The following is a 20,659-nucleotide window of genomic DNA, read 5'->3' on the forward strand; positions in this document are numbered from 1 at the left end:
GGGCGCACCCCGCGCGGCACCGGCCTCACCAGGTGAGGGGCGGCCGGCCCCACCCCGCGCGCCGGCCTCGCCCGGCCCCCCCCTCCTGGGCGCCCCCCCCCGGGTGCTGGGTGCGTGGGGGCCCCCTGCCCCCTCACCGTCGTGCGCCACGCGTGGCCCCCGCGCAACCGCCCGCGTGCCCGTGGCTGGCGTCCTGCCCCCCGTCTCCGTCACGGGCAGCGTGGGGTGGGTGCCGGCCTCGTTGACGCTCTCCTGGGGTGCCCCCATGGCATTGGCCTCGCACCGTCCCCCTCTGCCGCCCTCGTTGGCATCGTGCCCCGGGGTGGCCGTGATTTTCCTCCGTTGGGTTGCGTTTGCCATCGTTGAGCCGCCGCGGTTGCCGTCGTTCTCCATGATGCCTTTGGCTTCCATTACCACCCCTTCTCTCATCGCAGTTGCCTTCGCCATCGTTTCGCTTGATGTGATCCTTTCCGTTATTCCCCACGACAACTTCACCACCATCGGCTCTCTAGAATTAACATCCCTCCCCACCATCTCCCTTCTCCTGGTTGCTGTGGCCGTTGTTTCCTTCATTGCTTTCGCTGCTGTGTTACGCACTTGTCTCGTTGCTACCATGTCCCTTATCACTGTCGCCCTTATATTTGTGCTACCACTGCAATTTCTAACTCCGGTTGGGTATGACTGACCCTTTCCTAGCTCATTGAGGTAAAACATTGACAGTAACCACATTGGACCTGTGCTTATCTCTCAACAAGCGGTACTCTGCAGTGTCACTGTTAATTTTAAAATATAAAATAGTCTGAGCAAAAAAACAAAAAAAAATTCATTCTCCCGTCTATGCTAAGAAGGACCAGACATCTGCATCTGGCAGGATGCTGCCAGAGTCCCAACTGGTCCTACTAAACCCAGTGAGGTAGCTGCTCACCAACTGGAGTTGTCCTCAGCACCTTGTTTACCCTTTTACTGACCTACAAAGTATCAGTTTGCAGTGGGAATAAAAGTTATGCCCACGCTAAAGATGTTTACACCAAGGGAGAATCCATCTGTTGTTTTAGCTGGTCTGGTATCTGCCTCATCGCTCTTTGTTGAGGAGATCCATGCGGACCCAAGCTAGGAACCATAGGGGAGAGAACAAGGGGGTGGAGAGATTAGGGTTTTATTTATGCCATATGGTTAGCGTTAGCATGTGGAACCACAAGCTGTGACTCTGTAGTAACGGTGTAGTTAGCTGTAGCTGGTGTTACTGTGGTATACTTTAATAAGCATTCACGTTTCAAGCATTTTAGAGGACTTTACTTGGATGCTCTCATTCATATATATTTTTACCATAGTCTTCTGTTTTTGTTTTGATCGTCACATGTTACATAACTTATGTGCTTCTTTGTACGCTTAAAATATTTGTTTTTCTCACTAGGGTCAGTTTTTTGTTTTGAAAATTGATCTAGGATACAGTAAAAAGTGTGAGAGCACTGGAATGTTTTGCAGTTTCCTGGTTTAAAGGTGAACTTGCTCAGGGATTAATTTTGCTCCTGAGAATGGTCTTTAATAGGTACATAGGAAATGCCATACCAAATCAGACCAGTGCTTATTTAGTTCAGTATCTTGTTTTTATAGTGGCTAGTATTAGATATTTTATTGGAAGGTACAAGAATGCCAATAATGGACAATTGGTTTCTCCCTAATCCTAAGTAATTTGTGTTTGCTTTACATCCTGAAGCATAAATTTAGGTTTTGAGATATTATAGTGATGGATGATAGTAGAAGAAATAACCATAGATAAGTAATTTCTATCTCTTAAATTTTCTATATTATAGTATAAACTTAAAAAACAATTGGTCTTGCAACACCTTAGAGGCTAACAAAAAATGTAGACGGTATCATGAGTTTTCGGGGACACAATCCACTACATTCATCTGAAGAAGTGGGTTGTGCCCCCGAAAACTCATGATACTGTCTACATTTTTTGTTAATCTCTAAGGTGCTGCAGGACCATTCATTGTTTTTTAATTTTTTTCAGGAGCTTCAGGGGGTAGCTGAGTTAGTCTGTTACAGGAAAAAAAACAGCAAGCAAATGGTCTGGTAGCACTTTATAGACTAACAAAACATGTAGATGGTATCATGAGCTTTCATCTGAAAAAGCGGGCTGTGCCCACGAAAGCTCATGATACCATCTACATGTTTTGTTACTCTATAAAGTGCTACCAGACCATTTGTTTGCTAAATTTTTTCAGTTACAGATTAACTGAGACTATATGATAGTATGTAACTCTCAATAGTTTTATTATTCATATGAGTGTCTAATTCTTTGTTAAATTGGGCTAGCTCTTGGCCTCAATAATACTTCATGCCAGTGAGTTCACCAGTTAATTTTGTATGGTTTAAATAAGTCATTTCCTTTTTTCAGTTTTGCATTTGTTGCCATTTAATTTCATTGGATGCCTCTAGTCTGCTTTTTTAAAGCACCTATCATCCAGATCTTCTAGTATTATAAGAAATGATAGATTAGAGAAGTTTAAGCAGGCACTTTTAACAGTTCATTATTTTACATACCTCTATCTAATCACCTTTTCTTCATTTGCTCTGTAAACTATATTGTCTTGAACATTTTAAATCTTCCTTCATGTCTAATAATTTCTTTTCTCTGGACTCTCTCTTTTTCTGCAATGTCCTTTTAGGCCAGAGTTGAATATTATATTGCAGCCGAAGAACCACAATTAATTTATATAATGACATATTATTTTATATTATTTTTATCACTTTCTTCATCCACTATAAGACTTTTTGGTTTTTGATTACCACTGTCCATTGATCAGGTGTTTACACTGAACTCCACAGTATTATCTACATACTTTTATTTAATGGTTAAAGTTCATTTAGAATCCAGTAGTCCAGATGAGTAGTTCATGTTGTTTAATGATGTTCATGTGACTCATGTCTTCATGTGTCACTGATTATAGAACATTTCAGGGTTCTAGAATGGTTCCACTGATCTCTGTCGTTGACTCATGCTTGAATTAACAGCACTTTGATTTAAAGGAAAATGCCTGTACTTCTGTCTTCTTATCAATGGCTTTTGTTTGATAAAATTACAGGATTTTAAATGCAATTTAACACTTCATAGATTTTAAGGCTAGAAGTGAGCATTATGATGATCTAATCTGATCTCCTGAATAACACAGGCCAAATGATTCCTGTCTCAGGTTCCTATCTTCTGGTTGAACTAGAGTATGTCTTTTAGAAAGATATCCAGTCTGATAGACTTCAAGTGATGGAAATCTACTACATTCCTTGGTAAGTTGTACTAAAGATTAATTATCCTCACTATTAAAAAAATTGCACCTTTTCCCAGTCTGAACTTGTTTAGTTTCAGCTTTCATCCATTGGACCATGTCTGATAGATTAAAGAACCTACAGCTAAATGAAATCTCCTCTCCATGTACTTTTAAACTGTGATCAAGTCCCTTCTAAACCTTGTTTGATAAGAGAAAGATTGAGTTTCTGGGTCTCTGAAAGGCAGGATTTCAAAACTCATATCATTCTTGTAGCTCTTTTCTGAACCATTTTCAATTTTCCAGCATCTTTTTAGTAAAAGGAAGAAGACACTTGAACCGGAAAGCGTAATGATCTCACCAATACTATATGCAGAGACAATACCATATCTCTACTTCTACTTGATATTTCCCATTTTATACATCTAAAGATTTCATTGCCTTTTTTAGTCACAGCCTTAGCCGGGGAACTCATGTTCACTTGGTTATCCACCAGGATATCTTATTAGAATCTCTGCTTTCCAGAGTAGAGTCCTTCATCCTGCAAGTGTGACAACTATTCTTTGTTACTATGTTTATAATTTTTAATTTTGGTTGTATTAAATGCATGTTATTTGAATGAGCCCTATTTACCGTGCGATCCAGATCACTCTTTGTCCTTATCATTATTACTCCACAATTGTTTATCTTTGCCGTAGAATTTGCAGAGGACGTATTTTCTTCCAGCTTATTGATAAAAATATCAAACATTAATAGGGCAGGAACATATTGTTGTAGAACACAACTAGAATCACACAAATTCAGTTATGATTCCCCATTCATCATTTCAGGTATGATTCTCCTTTACTTTGGAAAATCTAATTAATTGATTGCAAGTTATGTAATTCTGCAGATTTAAAAATCAGATACAATTTTAAAATCCTCCCTAGTCACTGATGTAATATAAAGTCTTTTGATATTATGAGATATGAAAGCCTCACGCAGTTTCTTTTGAAATCAAGAACAAAAATATTTTGAACGCTTCTGCTCTTGTGCATTATTATTGTCTGTTTTTAGCATTAATTGAAATACATAACACATGATTTTATGTGATCGTGGACTAAGAAAAGTAGGTACCGCAGGTGTAATAAGTGTAAATGCTTCAAGGGAAAAACACTTCAAAAATAAAGATAAAGCTAACACTTTAAAAATCCTGCAAAACAGGTAAAGTAGCTCTAACAACACAAATTATGGCCATAAAAGACATATGCACAAAAGAAACCCCCTACAGAATTAGACGCTATCCTAGTATTAGAGTCTTTCCTGCCCTTTTCAATAGTATATTAGTATTAGCTGAACACAGATACTAATGGAACCAAAAGCTCTGTTCATTGGAATTTTCACATCATAGGGTGCATCTAGACTACCTGGCTCCATCGACGGAGCCATGTAAAGTAGTTTACTCGACATAGTCAGTGAAGCGGGGATTTAAGTAATCCCTGCTTTATTAAAATAAAAATGGCCACCGCGCTGTGCTGACAATCAGCTGATCCGGCACAGTGCGGCAGTCTAGACGTGGCACGGTTGATAAGGGAAGCATTTGTTGACTGCTCCGGTATGCCTCCAAAACGAGGCATGCTGGAGCAGTCAACAAAGGCTTCCCTTATCGACCGTGCCGCGTCTACACTGCCGCGCTGTGCCAGATCAGCTGATTGCCTGCACGGTGCGGCGGCCATTTTTATTGTAATGAAGCGGGGATTATTTAAATCTCCGCTTCATTGACTATGTCGAGTAAACTACTTTACGTGGCTCCGTCGACGGAGTCATGTAGTCTAGACACACCCTTAAAGGCCACAATTTATAGTAGTGATTAGCCATCTGTTATAGAGAATTCTTAATAAACAGAATAAAATCTTTCATACCAAAATAGTCATTAATTTATGTCTCAGTTTCCCTGGGGTACATACTTAGCAGTCCACCATTTATTAGGAAGAACTGTATAGATGCAGTAGATTTGCTTATAGGGACTTCAGCATTTTTGCAGGCCTCACAATAAGATATTTGTACAGAATAGGGGGGAAAGTGAGGGAAAGGGTACAAAACTTAGCACTACTACACTACTGCTAATAAAAAATAATAATCCAATTAACCATGTAGAAGTCAGGGTTTTAGTTTGTCTGTACTACTATGACAGATAAAAATTGTACTTAATATCATGCTTTTAAAATGTCCATTTTCAGACAATAATGCACATCCTACACAGTTCTGGAAGCTCTGCATGGTATCCTCAAATATTACCTGCACTTTTGCTGGAAATGTGATCTTGCCACTAATCCTCCTGTAATGATGGCTCATTCTGTTCTTCTATGCCCCCCACAACAACTACATGAACGGAAAGATCCTTCTTTGTTACAATAGGATAGACTGTCATCATGGGCAGTTTAACTCCCATCTTGACTGCTGGTGGTTCTTGAACTCCCTGTCCTGTCTCTCTGGAGCTCAGGAACAAACAGCTTGTTTTGATTATACCGCTTTCTTTATCATCTTAATGGTGGGTTGAGGTACTTGATAGAGGGCAACATCACTTACCCAATATTAATTTATAGTTTGTGCTGTCAGAAGCCATACATTGCCAGTATTCAGTGTGTGTGTGTGTGTGGGGGGGGGGGGATATAGACTTATTTTGCCCTTTTTTGTAGGCTATTAAATACTATTCTTTTAATAACTTTTCCTACATTTAGGATCTGATTCCTTATTTATTTAGTGATGGCATTGTTGGTCATTTCTTCTTCCAAATCTTTTCCCAGGAATACTGTCACATCTTTCCAGATATAGTTTGTTGGTCCTCTTAAATATTTTTGCTTCTCAGAGTTTTGAAATTAATTACCATATAAATTGAAGGTGGTCGGTCATTTATACTCATCAAGCCAAAGTTGAACCTTTAAGTCACTGCAAGTTTGGGCACACAGACCTGCGTGAGATGATGAATTGCCCTTTTTATCCTACCTGCTGAAAACATTCAGTTCATATATGTCAAATAAGGCTCTGACCGATTAGGGAAGGGCTACTCAACATGGGGCCTGCGGTGCATTTGGGTTTACGCAGGGTTCAGCCCACAGCCTGCGAGTGGGATCTTTTGAATGTGGCCTCCACTGGGAACATGCTTCACAACGGCAAGGTGTCTCCTAGTCTGTGTGAACATTAAAAGATGCAAGCAGATGGGCTGGCTGGAACAGACAGATACAGGGCGTTGGCGTTTCTAGCCCCCAGGGAGGAGGTGCTGGGAGTGCCGGGGCATTGTGGGAAGTGCTCTGTATTCATGCCCATCAGTGTGGAAGAAGCTATTTGCATGTATTTGCATGTTTACGCAACCACACGCAAGTTGTGGCTCTCCGCATGTGCTGAGAATATCTTTGTGGACCCCTGGGGTTTCCAAAATTGAGTAGCCCTGGATTAGGGTATGGATGGGGACTAGATGATACAGGTTAACCTGGATAAAACAGCGGTAATACTTCAAAAGTAGGAGAACTAAGAGGTAGAATTTCTATGGGATACTTGCAGTATCTTATCTCTGACAGTGCTTGCAAAGGAGCTGAGACATTTGAGACTATGGTCACCATTGTCCTCTCTAAATCAGATTACTGCTTTGAAGACTACATGGGGCTAGGCATTAAAACTATCTGGAAATGACTGGCATTATAGAATGAAAATGCCTGTCCATTATTGAGATTTTTCCTTAATAGTATATTGAATATGTGTTCCGTGATATGAACTGTCTGTCAGTAGATTTACGGGTGAATTTTAAGATGTTTGGTGTGGCCTGTAAAATCCTAACTGATTTATGCATCCATGATCTTTGAGATAATCTTTCTTTTGTGATTCTGTGGCAGTTGTGATCAGTCTTCATGCTCTAGTTAGTAAGGTTATTGATTTATAGATATGTGTTTTCAGCATGGGATCCACAGTTCTGCAGTTTAAGCCTGATCTACACTAGGAGTTTACACTGAATTTAGCCACATATGGTTGTTGTTGTTTTGTTTTTTTTAATTGTGTCCATACTATGAAGCCAGTCTCTCCGACCTTAAGGGTCACAGAAGTTGATGTTGGTTAATCCTGATTTCACGACAAGGAATAATGCTCTCCTCAACCTTGTTTGGTCGAGTTTACAATAGTGTGGAGAAAGTCAAGATTATTGGCCTCCAGGAGGCATCCCATAGTGCCCTGCTCTGACCTCTCTGCCAGAACTTGTGCCTCTATTGCTCTCCAGGAGAACAGAAAAAACCCCGGGAAAGTTTGAATTTCATTTCCCGTGTGGCCAGCATTGCGAGCACATCTCAGAGTAAGCAGCACGTCACACGATAGCACACGTGGCCGTGACTTCATTTCTAATACTTCAGTGATTTCAATTATTTCAAGTCCCGTGGGCTCCAGCTCCAACGGGCGCAGAAGAGCTTAATGTGGAGTGTCCAGGAAATCTTGGACCTCATCAAGGTGTGGGGAGAGGAATCCATTCTCTCCAAACTCCAAACCAGCAAACTAAACATGGACACGGGCAATGCAGTGTCAAAATCAAGGAGCTGAAGCAGAACTACAAAAAGGCAAAGGAGGCAAACGGACGGTCTGGTGCAGCACTGCACACATTCTGGTTCTATGAGCAGCTGGATGCAGTTCAGGAGGGGAAACCCGACCAGCTACCCAAGTCTGACCATGGAGTCCAGCCCAGATGCTCCTGGCGTCACTGTGGATGACAGCGTGGTGGCAGAGGGGGAAGACGTGGAGGAGGAGAATGGCCAGTTGTGATCAGTGAGAGCCAGAACTTTTCATCATGCTGGAGCCAGTCCCTTCCTCCCAGGATGTCTCCCAGTCCATCAGCGACCCCAGGGAAGGCACTGCTGGTGAGTTCACTATTTTTCTTACTACAAGTGGGATAAGGCTATAGGATGTGATGTGCTGTGTGCGCTGTGCCCACACAGCACAGGGAGCCTGGAATAGCTTGTTACTGTGTTAGCAGGTAGAGCAGGCATCTTCCTTGTACATCTTAATGAAGCTCTCAGCTAGGAACTCTTTGATCCTTCTCAGAAGGTTTTTGGGGAGGCCAGCCTTATTTCGTTCTCCACGGTAGGGCACCTTCCCACGCCAAGCCGCCAGTACGTGGTCAAGCATCACTGAACCACAAAGCTTTGCAGCAGCATAAGGCCCAGGTAGTCAGCAGCTGCTCCCGATCGCTCTGTGTGATTCAGAGAAGAGTGATATCTCTCATAGCAACCTGGATAAAGGAGGAGGGGAAATTATTAGCACTCTCACTGGGAAGCTGCATGTGCCGGACATGCTTCCTCCCTCCCTGCGGGCTGGGAAAGCAGGCTCCTGCAGGCTGGAAAAGTGGCACTGTCTTGGAAAGCAGCGTGTGCCAGACACAGAGGGGAGCCGCTTTGCCTTCTTCCTCCCCACCTGCAGGCGCCTGCATGCTAGGAAAGTAGCACTGTCCTGGGAGGCAGCGTGTGCCAGACACCTTCCTACCCCTCCAGCATGGCCAGGTGCCATCCTCTCCTGCCTTGGCAGGACCCTTACTATGCCTGCCTGCCTCCAAGACATGTGAGTACAGATGCTCCCTTGAGAACTCTGTACCTGCTGTATAGTGGCTGCTTTCAAGCAAAAATTTGGCCTTGCACAGAACACATCTCCATTGTCTTTACAGAGATCTTTGCTGTATGCTAACAGATATGGAGTAGGCATAACACAATGTATCTCCTGCAATGTGTATGCCCCCAGGTCCAGTATCTCTGCCTGGTGCAGATCCGCAGGTGAAAACATACAAAGGGAGGATATGTTCAAGCAGCAAGTGGACTGCGCGAACATGCTCTTGGAGGAGATGCGGGCAGAGTGCTAGGACAGGAACACCCCCCCCAGCCCCCCCTGCCAGATAACTTTCTCAATTGCTCTCTCAAAGATTGTGGAGCACACAACAGGCTGACTCCACAAAGGGAATGTTGTGTTTGCTGAGATCCAACCTAGTCTGGAGACTCCTAAACCTACCCTTTAAACATCCAGAAGCACATTCAACTGCCATTCTGCACTTGCTCACCCTGTAGTTGAATTGCTCTTTACTGGGCTCCAGGCTGCCCGGTACAGCTTCGCCAAGTTGCAAGAAAGAAGTCTTATATATTTGAAAGGTTTGCATCCACTGCTGATCATCCCATGTCTCCATTGCAGTGCAGTGACACCAGTTTGCTTGTCTCGTGGCAGTAGAACAGGCGTCCCACTGTGTCCACAGGCTTGACTGGTGGCTGCGCTTGCATCAGCGCAAGGGCTTGCAGGAGCAGCGACTCCATGCTAAATTGGGATTTGTTCTCACCCTCTTCCTGGTGGAGCGACATGTGTACGCTCTCAAAGTACTGTGCCATTAGGCGCACCAAGGCAGACGTTGGCATTGCAATGGCTTGCTGCAAAACGGGATCCGTGCTAGCACTGCTGTGGCATCTGCGTAGGCAACCTGGGCAAAAAGGCACCAAAAGACTGCTTCCTGTTAATCTCAAGCAAGGAGAACAGGACTAGATGAGTGCATTATGGAACGCTGCTGACAACAGGAACCCATAATCACCCATTGCACAGTTTGGTCCCAGCATGCAGCAGCAGCATAATCCAGAACGCAAAGCAGCACAGACACTGTGGGATATCTACCCAGGGTGCATCGCGCTCTGAGTTGACAGAAGGCTCACTAATGAGGACGCGCTACTTAGGACTATACTGGATTCTCCCCCGCAGTGAGGATACAGACTTTTGACTCTGCAACATTGGGTACCAGAATTCGACCATAAAAGTTTCTACCTTGTCTTGTAGCGTAGACATAGCCTTATTCATCCTGCTTGTCAGTTTACGAGTTCGGTGGCCTTCATGACACAAGGAAAGGGCTATCTGCTTTTCTCAAATGTTTCCAGTAGAGAGAGAACCTTATATTTATTGCCTGACTGTCACTGAGCAGTTTGTAAATGTTTTTGTCCAACGATAATTTTAAATCTAGTATGTGTACTAGGAGTTGTGATTGTCACATTTAAAGTATTGTAATTAAGTGAGGGTTGGTACAGTTGAGGAAATTTTGTGAAAAGCTATGCAGGTAAAACAATAGTTTCCCCTTCAGAAAGCAGCTACTACTCAAGTATCAGAGGCGTAGCCGTATCAGTCTGAATCTGCAAAAGCGGTGAGGAGTCCGGTGGCATCTTATAGACTAACTGAAGTGTAGGAGCATAAGCTTTCGTGGGCAAAGACCCACTTCGTCAGATGCGTGTAGTGGAAATTTCCAGAGGCAGGTATAAATATGCAGGCCAGGATCAGGCTGGAGATGAGGAGGTGGATCCAATCAAGGAGGATGAGGCCCACTTCTAGTAGCTGATCTGGAGGTGTGAATTCCAAGAGAGGAGAAGCTGCTTTTGTAGTTAACGAGCCATTCACAGTCTTTGTTTAATCCAGAGTTGATTGTGTCAAACTTGAAGATGAACTGTAGCTCAGCAGTTTCTCTTTGAAGTCTGGTCCTGAAGTTTTTTTGCTGCAGGATGGCTACCTTTAGATCTGCTATTGTGTGTCCAGGAAGATTGAAGTGTTCCCCTACAGGTTTTTGTATGTTGCCATTCCTAATATCTGATGACAACATACCTGTAGGGGAACACTTCAATCTTCCTGGACACACAATAGCAGATCTAAAGGTAGCCATCCTGCAGCAAAAAAACTTCAGGACCAGACTTCAAAGAGAAACTGCTGAGCTACAGTTCATCTTCAAGTTTGACACAATCAACTCTGGATTAAACAAAGACTGTGAATGGCTCGTTAACTACAAAAGCAGCTTCTCCTCTCTTGGAATTCACACCTCCAGATCAGCTACTAGAAGTGGGCCTCATCCTCCTTGATTGGATCCACCTCCTCATCTCCAGCCTGATTCTGGCCTGCATATTTATACCTGCCTCTGGAAATTTCCACTACATGCATCTGACGAAGTGGGTCTTTGCCCACGAAAGCTTATGCTCCTACACTTCAGTTAGCCTATAAGGTGCCACAGGACTCCTCGCTGCAGCTACTACTCGTGCCTCTGAAATCTGAACGGCACGTTACTTATCATGCATCAGCTTCTTCGGCTGAGTTTAAGAAAGCTGAATCAGAGCGGTGTGTAACTTCTGAGTCAGCTTTTAAATGTTTCATAAAAGCTTTAAAAAAAATCTCCCAGCAGTAGTACAAGGAAACTCTCAATGTTAGAAAAAAATTTGCAGCACAGCAATGGAAATCCAGACAGTGTGGGAGCAGTATGGAATAAAGGCCATTGTCTTTAGAATGTTAAGGAAGAAAATGTCGAACCCATGTTAATAAACATGATTTTTAGTTTAAAATGGCTTTATCTTTTATTTTTATTGGCTTCACATATTTTGAAATAAAAGTAAAGCACCTTGAGGTCTGCTGTTGAAAAATGCTATATAAGACTTAGGTCAAATTATTATTATTACAATTATTTTATTAATAATCATAATAATGTTTTTGGTAAGACATATGAAGCACCTAAAATTCTCCTAAAATGTGATAAGGCGTGTTGTGCTGCAGTATCTTGACTTCTCAGATTGTAAGGTAGGGGGTAATGGTTCTGGGTTGTCATGTTTGTGGCTTCCATTTGCGTGAGGGGGGGGAATAGTGGTTTTAATACCTGTTGGGGCTTCAGTGGAATTCTACCAGCTGGATTTTTTTTTAGCAGAGGGGCTGATCTCTCTACTTCTCTTTTTGGGTTATGCTTGCCTCTTACTAATTCTGCTGCTGACCTATTGTAGGTTGTGGTTTTTTTTCCCCCCATCACATCTCACTTCTCAGCACTCAAACTTACGCCTAAATGAGTTGTGGCAAAATCCTACCATGAGACCCCCTTGATTCATGTTTTGTTGCTTTTACTCTCTTGCTGCTCCTATAACAAATGCTCAAATACTGTGGTGACAGGCAGCAGCATAAAATCCTAAAATAAAATAGAAACTCCTCAAGCCCTAACTTTTCTCTGAGGAGAGGGCCAAAGATAGAATCTACTTAAATGCTTGCTAAAATATCACTCTTATATCAGTGTTAATAGCAAATGGGTTAACTCCGTATTTAAAAAGCATTGTATATTGACAGAAGGTAATTTGGCTTTTCTCAGAGGACATATAAGGCCAGTTAAATTATGCTAGTGAAGGGTGGTGTAAATTACATTCCTTATTTATTCTGCTGAAGCTAAGTTCCTTGCATCTAAAGGGAAATAAGTTCCAGGTAGCGAGTAATGGTTCTGGGTTGTCATGTGTGTGGTTTCCATTTGGGTGAGGGGGAAATAGCGGTTTTAATACCTGTTGGGGCTTCAGTGGAATTGTACCAGCTGGAATTTTTTAGCAGAGGTGCTGATCTGCATACTTCCCTTTTTGGGTTATGCTTGCCTATTACTAACTAATTCTACTGCTGACCTATTGTAGGTTGTGGCTTTCCCCCTCCCCCCAATCACATCTTACTCAGTCCAGTTTATGAACTTTGGAGTGAATGGGGACCCGCAAGATGTTCTGTCTCCACATTTTCTCTGTTAAGTCCCAGCCCTGCCAGTACATGTGCACATACTGAAATTGAAACATGGGTATAGTGACTGGCATGACTTACATGTGTAAGGCCCAAATCCATAAGTGGACTTGAACACTTAAAATCCAGATTTAGGCTCCAGTGCAATAATGAAAAATCTTGTGCAGCTGATATCTAACTCCATAGGCACCAAAACTCTATCAGCACCTACATTTCTGCTCCTAGCCATGCATATCTCTGCATCAGGTAGGCACCCAGACTTCTGTCTCCCACCAAAGCCAAAGAGTGCTCCTTACATTAGGTGCAGACAAGTGTTGCTAGGCCTATCCCGCCAGTGGCCTCCCAGTCTGGTATGCTCTGAGCACACTTAACTCAGCAGAAAATGGGCTGGGGAGAGGAGGAGGCTGTTGCTTTATAAGCTTTAGCTTAGCTTAATGATTATGGTATTTATTCACTTGCAATATGGGAGAGCCCAGTTCAATTCTCCTCTCCTCTACCAGATGAGGAGAACTGATTTGAACAGGGGTTTCCCACCTCTTAGGTGAGTGCTCTGACCATTGGTCTGTAGAATCATACCCATCTGTCTAGTCCTGTGCCTCTTTAATTATTTAATACAAAGTAGAATCCTAGAACACTAGAACTGGAAGGGACCTTGAGAGGTCATCGAGTCCAGTCCCCATCCTCACGGCAGGACCAAACAGAATGTTGACCTGTAAGAGCTGAAAGTAAAACAAAACTATATTAAGAAATAACACTAAGTATGCATCTGACTTTTTTTGTGTGGTTTATTGTAAATATTTTCACTTCCTTTTTCACTCTTACAGTGCTTTGGCACTTGCATTTATTTAATGATTTTTTTATCTCTATTTCCTGACTGTAGATTATGCTAATGTGTAGAGTTGAGCTAATGCAGAACAATAGAAATAATACAAAATAAATCTGTTGTCTTGGTTCATAAGAATTATCTAAGGTGATATCACCTTGAAATCTAATATATATTTTCTTAATTAGTTAAAAGTAGTTACAGGAAACACATTTGACCGTAAGTCACTGCATCAAATTTGTTTACTTATAAAATTTTGGTCTCACAGTTAACTTTTTCTGTTTTTAAAAGTCTTCCCTGTTGCTGTATGAAAGACCCACAAAAACTGTGAAAGTAACTGTGTACAAAATGCTGTCAAACAAATAGAAAAAACAGAGAAAAATACTTTAAAATGTTGAAGTTATAGAAATCTTGGGCTACGTCTAGACTGCGAGCTTCTTTCAAAAGAAGCTTTTCTGGAAGATTTCTTCCGGAAAAACTTTCAAAGAGAACATCTACACAGCAAAAGTGCATCGAAAAAGTGATCTGATTTTTTGAAAGGTAGTGTCCGCATTGATTAGACGCTATCTTGCATTTAAGTTGTGATTACTATGGACGGAGTGGCCACCAGGGCATCTGTGCTTTTTTCTGGAGGCTGTCCACACATACCTTTTCCCAAAAGAGCTCTTTCAGAAAAAGACTTCTTCCTCATAGAAAGAGGTTTACCGCTGTCAGAAAAACCCCTCTCTTCTTTCGACTTTTTGTCAAAAGAACGCGATTGCAGGGCGGTCGTAAGTGAAGTTTTTTCCACAAAACCTCTGCAGTGTAAACATAGCCTTGTTTCCTTATCCTGAAAACACAAATATATCCATTTAACCTTACTATGGTGGGAAATTTCATTGGGACGTAGGTAAGTTAAATACATAAGGCTTGATTTACACTGCAGCAGAAGGTCGACTTAAGATATGCAACTCCAGCTACATTAATTATGTAGCTGGAGTTGATATATCTTAAATTGTGTTTCCATGCCATCCACACAGCAGGAGGTGGACAGAAGCAAATGCTCCCATTGGCTTCCTTTACTCCTTGTGAGGAACAGGTGTGCCAGAGCTGACAGGGGCACCCTCTGAGTTTGATTTAGCGGGTCTATACCTTAAATTCCTGAATTTAAGAGGAATAAGGGATCTTCCGGAAAAGGCTTTATTTTCCGCAAGATCTCGTCTAGACTGGCGCTTTTCTCCGGCAAAGCCCTGAGCCAGAAAAAAGCGGCAGCCATGTTCATGCAAATACCGCGGGGTATATTTAAATCCCCCGCAGCATTTGCAATTCCGACTTGTCTCATTAGCATCCCTTTTCCGGAAAAGGGTGCCAATGTAGACACAGCCATCTAGTTTAATCTTGAAGCCAGATAGATCTTTTGCCCCCACTACTTCTCTTGGAAGGCCATTCCAGAACCTCACTCCTCTAATGGTTAGAAACCTTCATCTAATCTCAAGTCTAAATTTCCTACTAGCCAACTTATATCCGTTTGGTCTTGTGTCCACATTGGTATTAAGCTTAAATAATTCCTCTCCCTCCCTGCTAAAACTGACCAGCGGCTGAATCAGGGAAGCTGGGGGCAGAGCAGCTGGAGTGCTGCCTGGTAGGTCCTGTAGCACTGCCCCTCGGGGCTGAGGGACCAACCCGGCAACACCTCAGGTGTCCCCGATTCAGCCACTGCTGAAACTGACCAGCGGCTGACTCCAGGAAGCCCGGGGCAGAGCAGCTGGGGTGCTTCCGGGTTGGTCCCCGCAGCACCGCACCTCAGCGCTGTGGGACCAACCCTGCAGCCCCCCAGCTGCTCTGCTGCAGCCGTCCCCAAGAGCAGCTGGGGTGCTGCCGGGTTGGTCTCGCCGCGCCAACGGTCGGCGCTACCGGATGAACCTGGCAGCACTCCAGCTGCTCTGCTGCAGGCGTCCCTGATTCAGCCGCTGCTGAAACTGACCAGCAGCAGCTGAATCAGGGACGCCTGGGGCAGAGCCGGACTATCGGAAGGGGGGGGGGCTATGAGAGGTCTGGGGCCAGACCCCTCATAGCTCTCCTTTCCGATAGTCCGGCATATCTGATAATCCGGCACCCCCTGGGTCCTAAAGGTGCCGGATTATTGGAAGTTTACTGTATTAAATTTCATCCTACTGCTATCACTCCAATTTACAAGGTCATCCAGATCTTCCTGTATGATATCCCAATCCTTTTCTGAATTGGCAATACCTCCTAACTTTGTGTCATCCGCAAATTTTATCAGGACACTTCCACTTTTGGTGCCAAGGTCAGCAATAAAAAGATGAAATAAAATTGGCCCCAAAACGTATAGTGAGGATGGCCTGTACGCTTCTCTGTCTTAAAAATAACTTTGAAGCTTTCAGATTAAATTTTTTTTGTTACCTTTTCCACTTCATAATCAATTTATTTCCTTTCTAGTGCCTAGAGATTATTCTCTTTGTCAGCCAGCACGATAAGTGAGGTCAGCGGGAATATTCATTGATTTGCTATAGGGAATCTCCTTTTTATATTTGTGCTCACACTACAATGCCAATTTTATTATCTTGGCTGGAAGACTGTTAACTAATTAAACAGGATTTTGCATCGCTAATATATATTTAACCTAAATACATAACATAAAAATGGCCATACTGAGTCAAGACCAAAGGTCCATCTAGCCCAGTATCCTGCCTTCTGACAATGACTAATGCCAGGTGCCCCAGAGGTAATGAACAGAACAGGTACTCACCAGATGATCCATCCCCGGCTAACAATTCCAAGCTTCTGAAAAAACACCTTTCCAAGACATTCTGGTTCATAGCTATTGATGGACCTATCCTCCATGAACTTACCTAGTTCTTTTTAAAAACTCTGATATAGTCTTGCACTTCACAACATCCTCTGGCAAGGAGTTCCACAGGTTGACTGCATTTTGTATGAAGAAGTACTTTCTTTTATCTGTTTTAAATTCTGCTAGCTATTAATGTCATTTGGTGACTTCTATTTCCTGTGTTATGGGGCAGAATAATTAACTCTGTATTCACTTTTTCCATACCAGTCATTTTATAGACCTTTATCATATCCCTCAAGTTGTCTCTTTTCCAAGCTAAAAAGTCCAGGTGTTATTAATCTCTCCTCAAATGGTGGCTGTTTCATACCCCTAATAACTTTTGTTGCTATTTTCTGAATTTTTTCCAATGACCAGATGCAATATTCAAGATGTGGATGTACCGGGGATTTACCTGTATTCTTTTCAGAATTATTCTGATCTTTTTCTTTTTACGTGTTTCTGGTTTTTATAGTTAATAATGGACTTCCCTGTCTTCTCTTGAAAAATATATTAACCTATATTTCCATTTTTAATTATTTATACATTTGCCTTTCCATTTGTTTTTTGCTTCCGTTCCTTAAGATGGTTTATCTCCTATCTAGCACAGTTCTGGGAGATCGGGTATATGCAGAGGGTCCTAAGTCATATTTATACTGCCTTGACACCAAGCTGTTCCTAGTTTGCAACAGTGCTGTATTAGTTTGCTCCATCTGTCATTTATGGTCAATAAGATTTAGCTGATTGTAGCAGTTCATAGAATCACAGACGATAGGGTTGGAAGAGACATCAGGAGGTTATCTTGTCCACCCCCTGCTCGAAGCAAGACCAACCCCAACTAAATCATCCCAGCCAGGGCTTTGTCAAGACTTAATCTCTAGGAATGAAGATTCCACCCCTTCCCTAAGTAACCCATTCCAGTACTTCACCACCCTCCTAGTATCACCCCTACCGTCACCACCATCCTAATATGTTTCTTATATTAAACCAAGATCTCCTGCAGCATGATACCATTGCTTCTTGTTCTGTCAACTCCCACCACTGAGAACAGCCTGGCTCCATCCTCTTTGGAACCCCTCTTCAGGTAGCTGAAAGCTGCTATTAAATCTCTCCTCATTCTTCTTTTCTGAACACTAAATAAGCTCAATTCCTTCAGCTGCTGCTCATAAGTCATGTGCCCCAGCCCCCTAATCATTTCCCTATGCTGGACTCACTCCAGTTTGTCTGCATCCTTTCTGTAGTGGGTCCTCAAAACTGGACATAATACTCCAAATGTGGCCTCACCAGTGCCAAACAGAGGAGCATAATCACTTCCCTCGATCTTCTGACTATGCTCCTAATGATGCATCCCAATACGCTGTTAGCCTTCTTGGCAACAAGGGCACACTGTTCACTCATAGCCAACTTCTCATCCACAGTAATCCCCATGTCCTTTTCTGCACAACTGCTGCTTAGCCAGTCGGTCCCTAGCCTGTAGCAGAGCATGGGATTTTTCCATCCTAAATGCAAGATTCTGACCTTGTCCTTGTTGAACCTCATCAGATTTCTTTTGGCCCAATCCCCCAATTTGTCTAGGTCTCTCTGGACCCTATCCCTGCTCTCCTACATATTGAACCCTCTTCCCAACTGAGTGTCGTTTGCAGATTTGCTGAGGATGCAAATCGACCCATCATTCTGATCACTGATGAAGATGTTGAACAAAACCAGACCCAAGACCAACCCTGGGCACTCTGCTTGATATTGGTTGCCAACTAGGCATTGAGCCATTGATCCCTACTCATTGAGCCCAATGATCTAGCCAGCTTTCTATCGACCTATAGTCCATTCATCCAGGCCATACTTTTTTAACTTGCTAACAAGAATACTATGGGAGACCATATAAAAATGTTGCTAAAATCAAGATCTATCATGTTCACTGCTTTCCTCATATCCAGAGAACCAGTTAGCTCATCGTAGAAGACAATCAGGTTGCTCGGGCATAACTTGCCTTTGGTGAATCCATGTTGACTGTTCCTGCTCATCTTCCTCTCCCCCAAGTGTCCTTGTGGACCTACTCTGTGGTTTTTTCCAGGCACCAAGGTGAGGCTGATAGTCTGTAGTTCCCTGGATCTTCCTCCGTCTCCCTTTTTAAAGATGTGCACTGTATTTACCTTTTCTTAATCATCCGGGACCTGCCCCGATCGCCAAGTTCCATGGCCGTGCTCTCTTCTTTTTTACCGTGACCCTGTGCTGGATGGGGGACCGAAGGGCATGGCATAAGAGCCACTATGTTGGCTCTGTCATCTAGTTTTATTCTGCTGTTATTTTATAAGAAATATTTCTGATATGCATGCTATTTTATTTATGGAGTCTCAAACATCCAATTCAAGGATGCACTGAAAATATTAAAAGAACAACAACTTGCGTGTATATATCTGTGTATCAGAGGCAGAGATAATCATGGTCTAGATTAAGAAAAATGTGCTTTGTCTATTTCAACCAGGGCATTTAACACTCTTAACACCTACTTGCCTTAGGAGTGATTAGAACATATGGGCTAATACATCTTGTATTACAATTCCTGTGCCTCGTTTATGTACTGCCTCCTTTATCTTGTCTTTCGGCTCCACTTTTTTTTTTTTTTTTTTTTTTTTTTTAGTTAACGATGGGAATGTGTCCATGGAGTTGTCTATCATTTCAGGGTAAATTATGGAGAGGAGGGCAATGACTGAGCAACTGGTTCCCTTTTTGCTTCCTTGATTCCAGTTGAGTAGAATTATAACTGCTCACGCTATAGAAATGTTTACCTGAGCAAGGGAAAGCGGCGGAATGCAACACTTGAATTCCAGCTGTCCAGGTGGGGGGGACCACATCAAGCAACATCAAGAAGGGTTGTGTTTCCCTAAGCATCTTATTTTTGACACATAATCCTCTAAGTTCTGTATCCTGTTAAGAGTACCTGCCCTCTTTTATATACACAGTCCAATTGTAAAGCTGTCACTTCTGCTTGAGAAACAAGGGGCTTCATGCTGTTCCTTGTGGAGAAGAACTGTTATGTGAGTATATTTCTCTGAACAATTATTATTGTAGTTGCACATGTGCAGGTGATAGAAATAGTTGATTTCAAAAGACTACCAGTTAGATCATCTGGTATATAAATAGCTAACCGTGTGAACAATGTGTTTCTTAATCCTATTTAATTCCATTTTACCTGTGACTGTATCAGTCTTTTGGCATGTGTTCATTTCTGGGTGCGAGTAGCAGTCGGTAGGAGGTGTACTAAATAACACTGTTATATTGGATGCAACTGATAAAGCTATAAAGAATTTTACAGTGTTGTTTTTATAGTGCGTCTTGAACAGCGTGTTTGGTCATAGACAGAAGAAGAATAAAGAAACTAGTGAACTGTTTTTCTTGCAGGAGACCAATAGCCGTGAATCTGATGTTAGGGAATAATGGCGGTAACTACATAATGTCTGAGTGGTACTTACACAGATTGGAAGTATTGTTTGAGTATATCATTTACCAAGAATATCTGACACCCAATGAAATGAAGTAACATTGCAAATTATTATTATTTTGAGGAGAGAGATTAACCAGAACTCCCTTCCTCTAATACTTTTCCTGACTAGCCCATAGTTATTTGTTTAATAACAGACTTTTAAATGCCATATTAAATTGCTTCACTAGATTGAGAATAGGGATGTAGGTGGTTAACCAGTTACTGAGAAGCAGATGCTTATCAGTTAGCATTAATGGTTACACTATGGATGGGGCTGCTGGCAGCCCCAGCAGCACTGGCATCTCTGTGTAACCGATAGAACGGTTATAGTTTTCACTGTTAATATTTTTATTCCTTTTTTTATATTCCTAATTGAGAACAGCATTTGGGAGTTAGCTATTAAATGTTTATCATGTTTCATTTTTGTTCTGTCTCTGTAAAATACTTACGCACGTTTCTATTGTGAAATGTGTCAGTAGCCCTATTAACTTCGGGGGAGAGGCAGCTCATTTATTTAAAAACTTTGCTAAATTGGGGCATGTTTCAATATAGTTAGTGAAAACTGAATTTTTTAAAAACAGATTTGTGGTTCTCACAAGTGTCAGAGTTCTAGGACTGCAAGGGACCTGGGAAGGTCATCTAGTCTAGTCCCTAGCATCAGTGTTAAAATTCATCAGGGTCATTAGTATTAAAGTTCTGCCAGCATTTCTGCAGTGACA

General features: G+C 42.4%; 1 protein-coding gene across 5 annotated transcripts in view; it reads left to right on the forward strand.

Annotated features, from left to right (window-relative positions):
• Positions 1 to 20,659, forward strand: part of ATXN7 (ataxin 7) — a 178,632-nt gene continuing 157,973 nt past the window's right edge. For 2 of the 5 annotated variants that reach the window (XM_075938492.1, XM_075938499.1), the window contains exon 1: positions 19,420 to 19,494. The gene's annotated coding sequence lies outside the window, so the exon portion shown is untranslated. Of the gene's footprint in view, positions 33 to 3,268; positions 3,292 to 5,045; positions 8,144 to 19,419; positions 19,495 to 20,659 lie in introns of those variants that run through there. The other 3 variants (XM_075938494.1, XM_075938495.1, XM_075938496.1) reach the window with 3 other exon arrangements.

The sequence above is a fragment of the Pelodiscus sinensis genome, chromosome 11, assembly GCF_049634645.1.
Source record: "Pelodiscus sinensis isolate JC-2024 chromosome 11, ASM4963464v1, whole genome shotgun sequence".
NCBI classification, from domain to species: Eukaryota; Metazoa; Chordata; order Testudines; family Trionychidae; genus Pelodiscus; species Pelodiscus sinensis.